Source organism: Cervus elaphus, chromosome 5 (assembly GCF_910594005.1).
Source record: "Cervus elaphus chromosome 5, mCerEla1.1, whole genome shotgun sequence".
Lineage (NCBI taxonomy): Eukaryota > Metazoa > Chordata > Mammalia > Artiodactyla > Cervidae > Cervus > Cervus elaphus.
This window is the reverse complement of record NC_057819.1, coordinates 9,776,787-9,789,433: the sequence shown is the minus strand read 5'-3', so window position 1 is coordinate 9,789,433 and position 12,647 is coordinate 9,776,787. Positions and strand designations below refer to the sequence as shown.

Genomic DNA, 12,647 nt, shown 5'->3' with positions numbered 1-12,647 from the left:
ATGTAGCTTCATCCTCTCTTGGCATACTTAACCACAAGTGTATAATATACCTGATCTACAAAAATACTTGCTAGAAACGGATGAGTAAACTGTATAAATGTCAAAGTTTTCTCATAAAACACTGACTACTAGAACAAGACTATCCAAAGTGTGGCTCGGCATTGCTACTGGTCCACAAATAATTCATAACTGATTCGTTTAAAAGTATGGTTAAAAACAAAGAATAAATGCTGCAAAGCATTTACACAATTTGGTAATTTTATGTCTGTTGACCCTGATAATGAAAATTTGGGACATGCACTTTGTAAGGTTTTAAAAAATCTGGTAATTTATGTTTCATGTATTTCATCCAAAAATCTGTTTGTGACAAACTGGGGGGAGGGAGGAAGGAGGAACTGGTATTTTATCAGAAATAGTTTAAGAAGCAGAAGCCAGCAAACTTCTTCAGTGAAGGGCCAGACAGTAAATATTTTAGGCTTTACAAGCCATACAGTCTCTACTGCAACTACTCAACTCTGCTATTACAGCATGAAAGAAGCTATTACAGCATTACAGATGACATGCAAACAAAACGGGTTTGGTTGTGTTGCAACAAAACTTGAGTTACAGGCCATAGTTTGCTGATTCCCGTAGCGTAACATTAAAGAAAAATAGGCTAAGGAGGGAGACAAAGCACAAAATGTTCTGAAAGGAAAAAACCTTGGGAAGGGTTTGGGAAAAGAGTATAATTTCTGGAAACCAATCCTGAAGAGACTGCTACCCACGGTGATCTAGATTTCCTTTAGCTATCCATCGGCCATGTTTCTAGTCATTTGTGAACCAGACTGTGGTGGACTTTTGCTTTGTTATAATAAATAAACTACAGTGCCCTAAGATGATACTACACAGATAAAATATCCTTGGTTTATATACTTTTTAGCAAAGGACTGAGTCCTAGTTTAACTGGCAGGGGAGAACACTGTCTGACATTACACTTTACAATCAAATCTCTGGTAGATTTTTTAAAAATCACATTCTAGAAATAACATATAAAAAACAATCCAACCTCCTAACAGATTAGTCCTGTCCTTCATTATTTGTGTTTTAAAATAGTTTTTGTGCCTAGGAAGTACAAAGCTCTGCTGGTGGTATGTATTACTAAGAGTATAAAAATAAGATTTTACCTTCAGTCTCTAGCTCTGAGCTGCCTCAGGAGAGGCCACAGACATCACAAAACAGAGACAAATCACCCACACTGTGCCCCATTCAAGGTTTGCAAAATTAATAGCATAGTTTTAAGATACTAAGTTACTGGTGGCTTCTTATTCCATGAAAGTAACTGAAACAGGAAAAAGTAAAGTATACCATTGTAAATTCCTTAAATTTTAGGTGAAATTGCATAACAGTATTTCAAGAGCAATGGTGATAAATTAAAGATGTACACTGTAAATCTTGTTATCAACCACTAAACTCATAAAACAAAGACATTAAGTTAGTAAGCCAAGAAAGCCAAAATGGAATCATAAAAATACTTGGCTAATGTTAAGAAGGGGCAGGAAAAATGAGAGGAGGAAGATGGAACAAATAGAAAACAAAAAGCAAGAAAGAAAATATCTTAATATAAGAATATCAATGATATAGTAAATGTGTATGAATTAACTAATTAAAAGCCAAAGACTGGATTGGATTTGAAAAGCAAGACCCAACCATATGTTAACCATAACAAACCCAGTGTAAAAATAGACACAAATAGATTAAACATAAAAGGATGGAAATATGTGTATATATATATACACACACACACAATGCAGGCACTAATCTGGAGTGGCACAAACATCAGCAAAACAGACTTTGGAAAGAGAAATAGGGGATATTACATAACAAAGGAGGGGTTGATTCATCAAAAGGACATGTCAATCCTAAACATGTAAACTGAACAGAAATTCAACATTCACTGAACTGAAAGAAGAAATAGGCAAACCGATTAAAGTCGGAAACTTCAACACATCTTTCTCAGTAATTGACAAAATTTTTAAAAATCAGTGAGGATTTGAACACTATCAATTAACCTGACCTAATAGATATTTATATAATGTTTTCCCCCAAAACAGCAAAATATACATTCTTTTATTAAGAGTATCTAAAACATGACCATATTTTGGACCACTGAAAAAAAAAAAAAGTACATATATAAAATGAAATATTACTCAGTCATAAAAAGGAACAAGTTTGAGTAGGTTCTAGTGAGGTAGATGGACCTAAAGTCTGTTACACAGAGTGAAGTAAGTCAGAAAGAGAAAAACAAATATTGTATATTAATTTCATATATGGGGACGACAGAGGATGAGATGGATGGATGTATCACCGGCTCAATGGACATGAGTTTGGGTAAACTCCAGGAGTCAGTGATGGACAGGGAGGCCTGGTGTGCTGCAGTCCATGGGGTCGCAAAGAGTCGGACACGACTGAAAGACTAAACTGACTGAATCCATATATATGGAATCTGGAAAAATGGTACTGATGAACCGATTTGCAGGGCAGGAATAGAGACTCAGACACAGAGACCAGACTTGTGGACAGCAGGGGAAGGAGAGGGTGGGAGGAACTGAGAGTAACAATGAAATATATACATTCAGTTCAGTTCCGTTCAGTCGCTCAGTCGTGTCCGACTCTTTGCGACCCCATGAAGCGCAGCACGCCAGGCCTCCCTGTCCATCACCAGCTCCCTGTGTCAAACGGAGAGCTAATGGGAAGTTGCTGTATGATCAGAGAGCTCAGCCGGGTGCTCTGTGACAACCAAGAGGGATGGCGCGGGAGATGGGAGGGTGTCAAGAGGGAGGGGACATGTATATACCTATGGCTGATTCATGTTGATGTATGGCAGAAACCAACTCAACATTGTTAAGCAATCTTCCTCCAATTAAAAATAAATTTTAAAATAAATTTTAAAATTAAAATATTGCAATAAAAAAAAAAATTGGTGAGGGACAGGGAGGCCTGGCATGCTGCAGTCCATGGGGTCAAAAATAGTCGGACATGATTGAGCAACTGAACTGAAATAATAAAAAGCACATTCTCTAACTACAAGAGAAACTATAAATTAACAGAAAGATACACTTCTAAATATATAAACCACGGGTCCAAGGAGACTGTCAGAGAAATAGAAAATATTTTGATTTGAATGAAAAGAAAACAGATTAAAGTTTATGGGCTAGAGGTAAAGAGGTGCTGAGGGGTAAATTTATCACTTTAAATGCTTATTTTGAAAAAGAAGAAAGATTTCAAATCAATGACCTAAGCTTTCACCTTGAGAAACCAGAAAAAGAAAAGCAAATAAAATACCACATAAGAAGAAAGGAAATAATAAACATAAGGCCAGACATTAAAAAAACAAACAAACCCACTGGAGAGTCAGCAATAAAAAACAAAAGTGACTCTGAAAAGATAAAATTAATAAACTAGCTAGACTGATCAGGAAAAAGACAACACAAATTACCAATACCAGAAATGAAAGAAGGGATATCATGACACACAGCACAAATACAAAAGGTAATGAGAAAATAAGAAATAACATTATGAGAATTAAGAAAATATTGTAAAGTTATGCCAACAAATTAAGACAACCTGGAATAAATAAGAAGACAAACTACCAACTGCAATACTAACAGCAATAAAGATATATACCATAAACCCTAAATCAACCTCCAGAAGAAAGAAAACCTAAATAGCCCAGTTTCTGGTAACAAAATTGAATTTATAGTTTAAAAATCTTTCTATAAAGAAAACTTCAGGCTCAGCTGGCTTCACTGGTGATCTACCAACCATTTAAATGAAAATGAAAGTGAAGTCGTTCAGTCGTGTCCGACTCTTTGCGACCCCGTGGACTGTAGCCCACCAGGCTCCTCCGTCCATGGGATTCTCCAGGCAAGACTACTGGAGTGGGTTGCCATTTCCTTCTCCAGGGGATCTTCCCAACCCAGGGATCAAACCCAGGTCTCCCGCATTGCAGGCAGATGCTTTAACCTCTGAGCCAACAGGGAAGCCCCGCCAACCATTTAAAGGAAACGATAATAATACCAAGTCTACACAAACCTCTTGCAGAAGAAGAGGAAACATTTCCTCACTCATTTTATGAGGCCCCACTACCAAAACCAAAGACGTTACAAGAAAATAATAGATCAATACATCTTATATGAGTATAGATGCAGAAGTCTGTAACAAAACTTCAGCAAACCAAACCCTGCCACAAATACATCATAATCCCAGGAATGCATGAATGGTTTAACATTCTGAAATCAGTGTAATTTATCATATCAAGATAAAAAATATATATAAGATCATCTCAACAGACGCATACAAAACATCTGACAAAATCCAACATCCATTCCTGATAAAACCTCATGACAAACTAGGAATATAAGGTAACTTCATCCTTATAAAAGGCATCTAGGGGAAGTGTTTGATGGTCCAGAGGTTAGGACTCCATGCTCTCATTGGCAAGGGTCCAGCTTCAAGCCCTGGTCAAGGAACTAAAAGCCCACAAGCCAAGCAGTGCAGCCAAATAAATAAACGGTATCTAAGAAAAACCTAGTAGATCACAGAGAATGTAACAGGCTCAATCTTGCCTACCTAAGATCAACAACAAGAGCAAGATGTCCACTCTTGTTATTTCCACTCAGCATTCTAATGGAAGTCCTAGTCAGGGCAATGAGGCGAGAAAAAGAGGAGGCATCTGAATGAAAATGGATTACACAGAAGTACCTCTATTTGCAGATAACTGTGTAAGTACAAAATCCTAAGGAACGCACCAAAAATTACTACAAAATCTGTATTTAGCAAGGTTGCAAACTACAAGAGCAGTTAGAAGTTATATTTTTATATATTACCAATGAAATATTGAAAAGCAAAATTTCAACACAAACACTATTTGCAATTGCATCAAAAATATGAAAAGGGATACATTTAACAAAGTATGAGGAAGAACTATGTACTGAAAACTACAAAGCACTGCTGTAACAAATTTGCTGTAACAAATTTAAAGACAGTCTAAGCAGAGATACTGTTAAGACTCAATATTCTTAAGATGTTAATTCTCCCAAATTGATCCTGAGACTCAAGAGGATCCTAGTCAAAATCCCATCTGACTTTTAAACTAGAAATCCATAAGTTGACCCTAAAATAGGAAGGACCCAGAATAGGTCGACAATCTTAAAACAGAAGAAAACCGAAAGATCTTCGCTCTCTGATTTTAAGACTTATCATACAGATATAGTGATACAGTCATTACACAATGTAATAGTGATGTAAGGATAAAAACACAGATCGACAGGACAGAGAAACTATGAATAAATACATGTGTTTATAGTCAATTGTTTTTGACAAAGGTGCAAGTAATTCAATGTGAAAAGGACAGTCTTTTCAAAAAATGGTGCTGGATCAATTGTATACTCACATGGAAATGAAAATAAAAAACAAGCAGTATCTTACCTCTCATACCATACACAAAATTTAACACAAAATGGATCAAAGACCTGAACAAAGGACATAAACTTTTTGGAAGAAACCCCAGGAAAAAACTATTATGACCTTAGGTTAGGCAAAGATTTCTCACCTAGTGCATGAAAAAAAAGTAAGCATAATGAAGGGGTGGGGATAAATTAGACCATCAAAATTTTTAAAACTTTGTTCTTCAAAGGTGTCATTCAGAAAATGAAAAGGCAAGTTATGGACTTGCAAAAAATATATCTGACAAAGAACTTGTATCCAGAATATATATAGAACTCTTATGACTCAATAAAACAAAAAACCAATGGAAAAAATGGGTAGAAGATTTCAAAGCAGACAGACTAGTTTCAACTAAACACGTGTAAAGATGCGCAACATCATCAGTTACCACGGAAACACAAATTTAAACCAATAGTGACATACCATTACACACCACTATAATGGCTAGAGAATGAAGCAACTCTCTGCTATGAGATTGGAGAAACTGGACCTTACACTCTGCAGGTGGGAATGCAAAATGCTACAGTCTTTTTGGAGACTATCTGAGAACAGTCTGACAGTTCACCAGCTGAGACAGAACAACTAACTTAACTGACAGTTGAGAACTGACAGGAGAACAATTTGACAGTTTCTTTAAAATTCAACATATACTTATGACATGACCCATTCCTGCTCTTGGGTTTTATGCAAGAGAAATAAAATCATGTGTCCACAAAAAGACTTGTATTTGGACATTCATAGCAATTTTATTTATAATAACCAAAAAAAGGAGAAAGTGTCCATCAACTGAGTGGTCAATGGTAAACATATTGAGATATATCCACACAGCAATTAAAAACAAACTTCTAGGGAATTCTCTGGCAGTCCAGTGGTTAGGACTTGGCACTTTCACTGCCAGGACCTGGGTTCAATCCCTGGTTAGGGAGCTAAGATCCTGCAAATTTTGCAGCAGAAAAACAAAAAGCCCCACAAACATTCCTGCAAAGTGAAGAGCTACACTAAGTGGAATAAACAGGTCACATAACTAACTTCACATCAGTTCAAGTCTTGTGTTTTTACTACAGAAGAACTCTAAATTATATTTTACTACCAAAGGAATGGAATTATTTAGCTTACAAGACCAGAGGAGAAGTAAGGCTTCCAATTCTGCCCCACTGGCCCAACCAACTCGAAGCTTAGCCACTTGCGGACTGTGCGCTCAGCTGAGAACAGGCATTAATAAAACAGCCCTTAAATGAATATTTCATCATACCAATAAACCAAAGAACAGCTAAAAAGCAGCATTATTTTTCTGTTAGGCTAATGCTTGCAAGCCCATTTCAAAAAGTTAACAAAGAGTCAGACTTTATTTGGAAATTATCAAAATCGTAACGTGTGCCAAAAACACAACAAAGCCAAAGAAACTGTTGACCGCCCCCCCCCCCCCCCCCCCCCCCGCCCACAAACAACAGTACCACTCACAGTATTACTTAATCCCACAATTGTGCACTAAGGAGCTACAGTACACAAGGATTTCACATGGCCTTCAAATTAAAAAACATGAACTCAGAAACGGGTCCTGGGTCCACATGATCAAAAATGCCAAGGGCACAACGCTGAGTGCAGTAGGCCGTACCATGGACATGTGCACATTAAACAGTGATCTTTGTTTCCTTGGTCAGGACACCACCACTCACAGACCCCAATCCAAAGGTGTGTGAATTTCATTTAGAGTAACTGCGTATCAGCACTCAGAAAATCACAACAATGGCTGATAGAACATTTGTTAGAACATTAAGGTATCCAAGAGTCAGTGATACTGAATGCAATGGTCAAATTTGGTGATAGTATTTGTGTCTTCAACATGCAACTGTCCATATCCAGTGTCACTGGGGCACTGATCTGCTATCTCCCCATCCTTTTTCTTTTTAAATATTTATTTCATTTATCTCTGTTTATTTGGCTGCTCTGGGTCTTAACCGTGACACATAAGATCTTCAATCTTTGTTTCAACATGTGGGACCTAGTTCTCTGACCAGGGATTGAACTCAGGCCCCCTACAATGGGAGCACAGGGTCTTAGCCACTGGACCACCAGGGAAGTCCCCTAACCCATCCTTGAGGCAATGAATTGATCAGACACCAGGAGGCCGCAACCTGCCTTCAGGGCTAAATAACACAAACCAGTGATGTAGAAACTCAGCGTCCAGGAACAGAAAGTGGAAGGGACTGAGCCAAATCAGAAAATGTACACCATGAGTGAAGACATCTGACCAAATTTAGTCCTTCTAGTAATCAAGTGATTGGGACACACAGCCCACTCTTGACATCTCCTTTCTCTCAAAGCTGTCTTAATTACATTTGCTGGCATTTGACCCAGCAAATGCCAAATAGTCTCTAACAACACTGCAAACTCACAGAAGAGAGAATCCCAGCAGGCATAAAGTCATTAATTAATTATAGAGATCAAACCTACAACTTTTAATGTCTAACCAAGTGAGTTATGCGGTCAAACAGTACAAGTAGTGCATAAATGACAAAGAACAGGCCAAAGCAGACCCTGAACATACAGAACAATTATAATTAGGACCAAACAATAGCAGATCTAACAGATTTCTTTCATTTGCTAAGAACAATGGAAACTCAAACATCCTTAATGATGAGGGAGACCAACTGTTTTTTCCTCTTGCTAACTAATCTTTACTCACAATAAAAAATTTGACCTGTAAGGAGTTTGCTTCTCTGTACCCCTCTAAAGATTGTCTTCCACATTAAAAAACAACAACAACAATGGTCAGGCATAAAGTAACAACATAAATTTAAACTTAAATGTGTTGTTAGAAATTTCATGTAAGAACTAAAATTTAAGAACCAGAAATACAGGCTGATCAGCTTGTTTGTTTTTTTTTCCCCTCCAGAGATACACAATCATTATACATGTGAGCAGAAAATCTATAGACCAAAGCTCTTAAGACCTTCAGGACTGTGTTATACAGTATGGTAGCTGCTAACCACATGTAGCTACTGAGCTCTTGAAATGTGGCTAGTCTGAACTGAGAAGACCTTGTACTAAAAATACAACATAAAGTATCTTGCTAATAATTTTGTACTGGTTACATACAATAAATGATTCGATAAATACTTTTGATATATTGATAAGTAAGTTAAGTGTTGGTCACTCAGTCCTGTCTGACTCTTTGCGATCCCATGGACTGTAGCCCACCAGGCTCCTCTGTCCATGGGATTCTCCAGGCAAGAATATTGGAGTGGGTTGCCATTCCCCTCTCCAGGGGATCTTCCTGACCCAGGGATTGAACCCAGGTCTCCCACATTGTGGGCAAATTCTTTACTGTCTGAGCTACAGGTAGGAACCATATATTGATATGCATGCTAAATCGCTTTAGTCATGTCTGACTCTTTGCAACCCTATGGACTGTAGCCCACCAGGCTCCTCAGTCTATGGGATTTTCCACGCAATACTGGAGTGGATGCCATTTCCTTCTCCACGGGAACTTCTCGACCCAGGGATCAAACCTACGTCTCTTACTTCTCCTGCACTGGCAGGCAGGTTCTTTAACACTGAAGCCACCTGGGAAGTTCTATATATTGATATATATAATATTAAATAAATAAATGATATTAAAGTTAATTTCACCTATTGCTTATTACTTTTTAATCTGGCTACTACTGAAGTTTAAATCATGTATGTTCCTCATATTATATTTCTACTGGACAGTGCTGCCCTAGAATTTTACAACTAATTCCTCCAGTGATTACTTTCCTGGCAAAAAGAGATCTGGAGACTCACCCCCAGCCATACAAACAACAACAACTTCAGTTATTAAACCAGTCCCATGACTACTGACAATGCAGCAGGTTGCCAGAGTAATCTGGTCCCTCACAGACCCAGAGGTAAGTAACTAGTTTAACAATTACCTGAGGCTACTTTGTTCCTAAATGATTCTAGCATGTAAAAGAAACGAGTAGGAAGAAAAATCTGTGAGTCAAAAGATTATATTTTTTCCCTCAATGCTAGATTTTTAGGTGACTAAGGTTCAATTTTGGTACTAAACTGTTAAGAACAAATAGATGTAACATTCTAAAACCACCATTTTCTTCCTCTTCTATAAATCTTTAAACATAAATTACACAAAACCACTTCACACCCACTAGGATGTCTATAATTAAAGATGGACAATGAGGGACTTCCCTGGTGGTCCAGTGGTTAAGAATCCACCTTGTTATGCAGAAGACTCAGGTTCATCTCTGGCCAGGGAACTAAGATCCCACATGGTAACTAAGCCCAAGAGCCACAACAAAAGATCCTGCATGATGCAACAAAGATTCCATATGCCACAGCTGAGACCTGATGCAGACAAATAAATAAATACTTTAAAATAAAAGCAGATGGACAATGACAAGAGCTGGTGAGGATTTGGAGATCAGAACCCGCATACACTGCTAAGGGAATAAAAAATGGTGCAGCCATTTTGGAAAATAGTTTGGCAGTTCCTCAAAATGTTAAAACACAGAAACCCTAAGAGCCAGCAATTCCACTCCTATGTATCTACCCAAGAGAAATGCAAACATGTGTCTTCACTAAAGCTTTTACATGAATGTTCACAACAACATTATTGTACATAATAGCCAAAAAGTGAAAACAACCCAAACAATTATAATGTGTATAAACAGAATGTGGTATATACATACAACTGAATGTTATTTGGTAATAAAAAAGAATGACGCACTAACACATGCTACAGCGAAATGGACCCTGAAGACATTATGCTAAGCGAAATTAGTCAGAAGACATTATTTTATTATTCCGTAATTATATGAAATAGACAAGTCCACAGAAACCAAAAGCACATTAGAGGCTGCCAGGGCTGGGGAAATGGGAAGGAGGGAGTTGCTAACAGGTACAGAGTCTCTTTGGGGGTGAAAAAATGCTCTAAAATCGACTGTAGTCATGGTTGCACAACTCTGTGAATGTACGAAAAACCACTGGGTGGTACACGTTAAACCAGTGAATCGTATAGCATAGTATGTGACTGCAGCCATGAAATTAAGAGACACCTGCTCCTTGGAAGAAAAGCTATGACAAACCTAGACAGTGTATTAAAAAGCAGAGACATCACTTTGACAGCAAAAGTCTGTATAATCAAAGCTATGGTTTTTCCAGTAGTCATGTATGGATGTGAGAGTTGGACCATAAAGAAGGCTGAGCACCGAAGAACTGATATCTTCCAATTGTGGTGCTGGAGAAGACTCTTGAGAGTCCCTTGGACAGCAAGGAAAAACCAGTTAATTCTAAAGGAAATCAACTCTGAATATTCATTGGAAGAACTGATACTGAAGCTTCAATATTTTGGCCACCTGATGCGAAGAACTGGCTCTGGAAAAGACCCTGATGCTGGGAAAGATTGGGGGCAGGAGGAGAAGATGGTGACAGAGGAGACGGTTGGATGGCATCACCGACTCAATGGACATGAGTTTGAGCAAGCTCAGGGAGATGGTGAAGGGCAGCGAAGCCAGGCGTGCTGCAGGCACGACTTACTGACCAAACAACAATAGTAGGTGAATTTCATCTCAATAAAGCTATTGCAAAAATGAACAACATTAGAATGAAAACCATAATGCTCCAGAAAGGGACCTATATGAAATGCTTCATTTTAGAATAGAAAGAACAAGTGATAGCTAGCCATACGAAAAGAAAGAGAAAATTTCAACTCTGACTGCCATTACCGGCCCAAATGCCTCACTCCTTCCCAAATCTACTCCTCAGCCCTGTGATTTTGCAGCTCCTCCCACCAAACAGGCAAGGTTTAGTTTTGTGGCTCCTTGTCTTTGGGTTCCACCACATGACTTGTTCCGGCTGAAAGGATGAAGCACAAGTGGCCGTGTGCCACTCCTGAGCGTCAAGAAGTCTTGCATGTTTCCACGTGCCCTGCTGAGCTTCTGCCACTGTCATGAGAACCTCCCTTGGGCAGGTGCTGCCCATTCAGCCTGAGCTCCAAACTGAACACACATAAAGCAGAGTCACCCAGCCGACTGACAGATCTAAAGCCAAGAGCAAAGGTGCCCAAGTCAACGTGCAGATCAATGGCTATTTTAAGCACTGAGTTTTGGGGCAATTTGGTATGCAGTATTATGGTGGTGATATTAAAACTAATACAGTAACCCATTCTCCCACTGTATTTTGAAGAGGTTCCATGAAAGGAAGTGATTATCAAGGTAGGTTCAGCTTAACACCTTGAATAAAAATAGTTTCATTTACTCAGCTTAAGAGAATGATCTGTGTATCTCAAATGATATTTAATGCTTGTCCCTTTAAGCTCTTACACTAAAGGTTGAGAACAACTTAAGATTACACTCTTTCATCTTACTAATTTTATTATTTTTGGATTTTTATTTAAATAAATTAAAGATGGAATAATACTAATTTAAATAAACTATGTACTAAACAACTAGCGATAAAGATATGAACAAAGTATAACCCATATCCTCAAAACTTTACAGGGATATAAACAAGGAAACAAACAACAACTGAAAGAGACAAGTGAAGTGTTCTAAGAGAACACAAACGGTCATCCAGCAGCAAAGATAATGAAGCGGAGGCAAATTTTCTAAATTATATACATGCAATATATAATTATAAAGGGCTTCCCAGGTGGCACTATTGGTAAAGAACCCACCTGCCAATGCAGGAGACCTAAGAAACGAGGGTCTGATTCCTGGGTTGGGAAGATCCCCTGGAGGAGGGCATCGCAACTCACTCCAGTACTCTTGCCTGGAAAATCCCATGGACAGAGGAGTCTGGTGGTCTACAGTCCATGGGGTCGCAAAGAGTCAGACAGGACTGAAGCAACCTGGCATGCACACACACAGATATCTCCATCATCACGACTTGTTTGATGAAAATCGAGGAATATCTTCAAGGTTTCTAGCTGTGACGCTCAAGCCAGATGCTTTCAACAGCTATGGGACAGGCTAAAAGATGCTGACTCACTGTAAACTTGGTAAGTCTAAACTGAATTTCCAGAGCTCCATGGAGCCTGTGTGCCTTTGTACACGATGACTCTGGCTTAGTTTCCTGTCCTCTAGTAGCTGGCACTGGACCATTTGGTCTCACCACTGGAAGCTTCCTGAGTCTCTAGCCTTTGCCTCCACTGTCCAACGTCTGTC

General features: G+C 38.5%; 1 protein-coding gene across 1 annotated transcript in view; it reads right to left on the bottom strand.

The window, feature by feature from the left end:
• Positions 1–12,647, bottom strand: part of SPPL3 (signal peptide peptidase like 3) — a 95,601-nt gene that overhangs the window by 70,221 nt on the left and 12,733 nt on the right. The window lies entirely within an intron of this gene.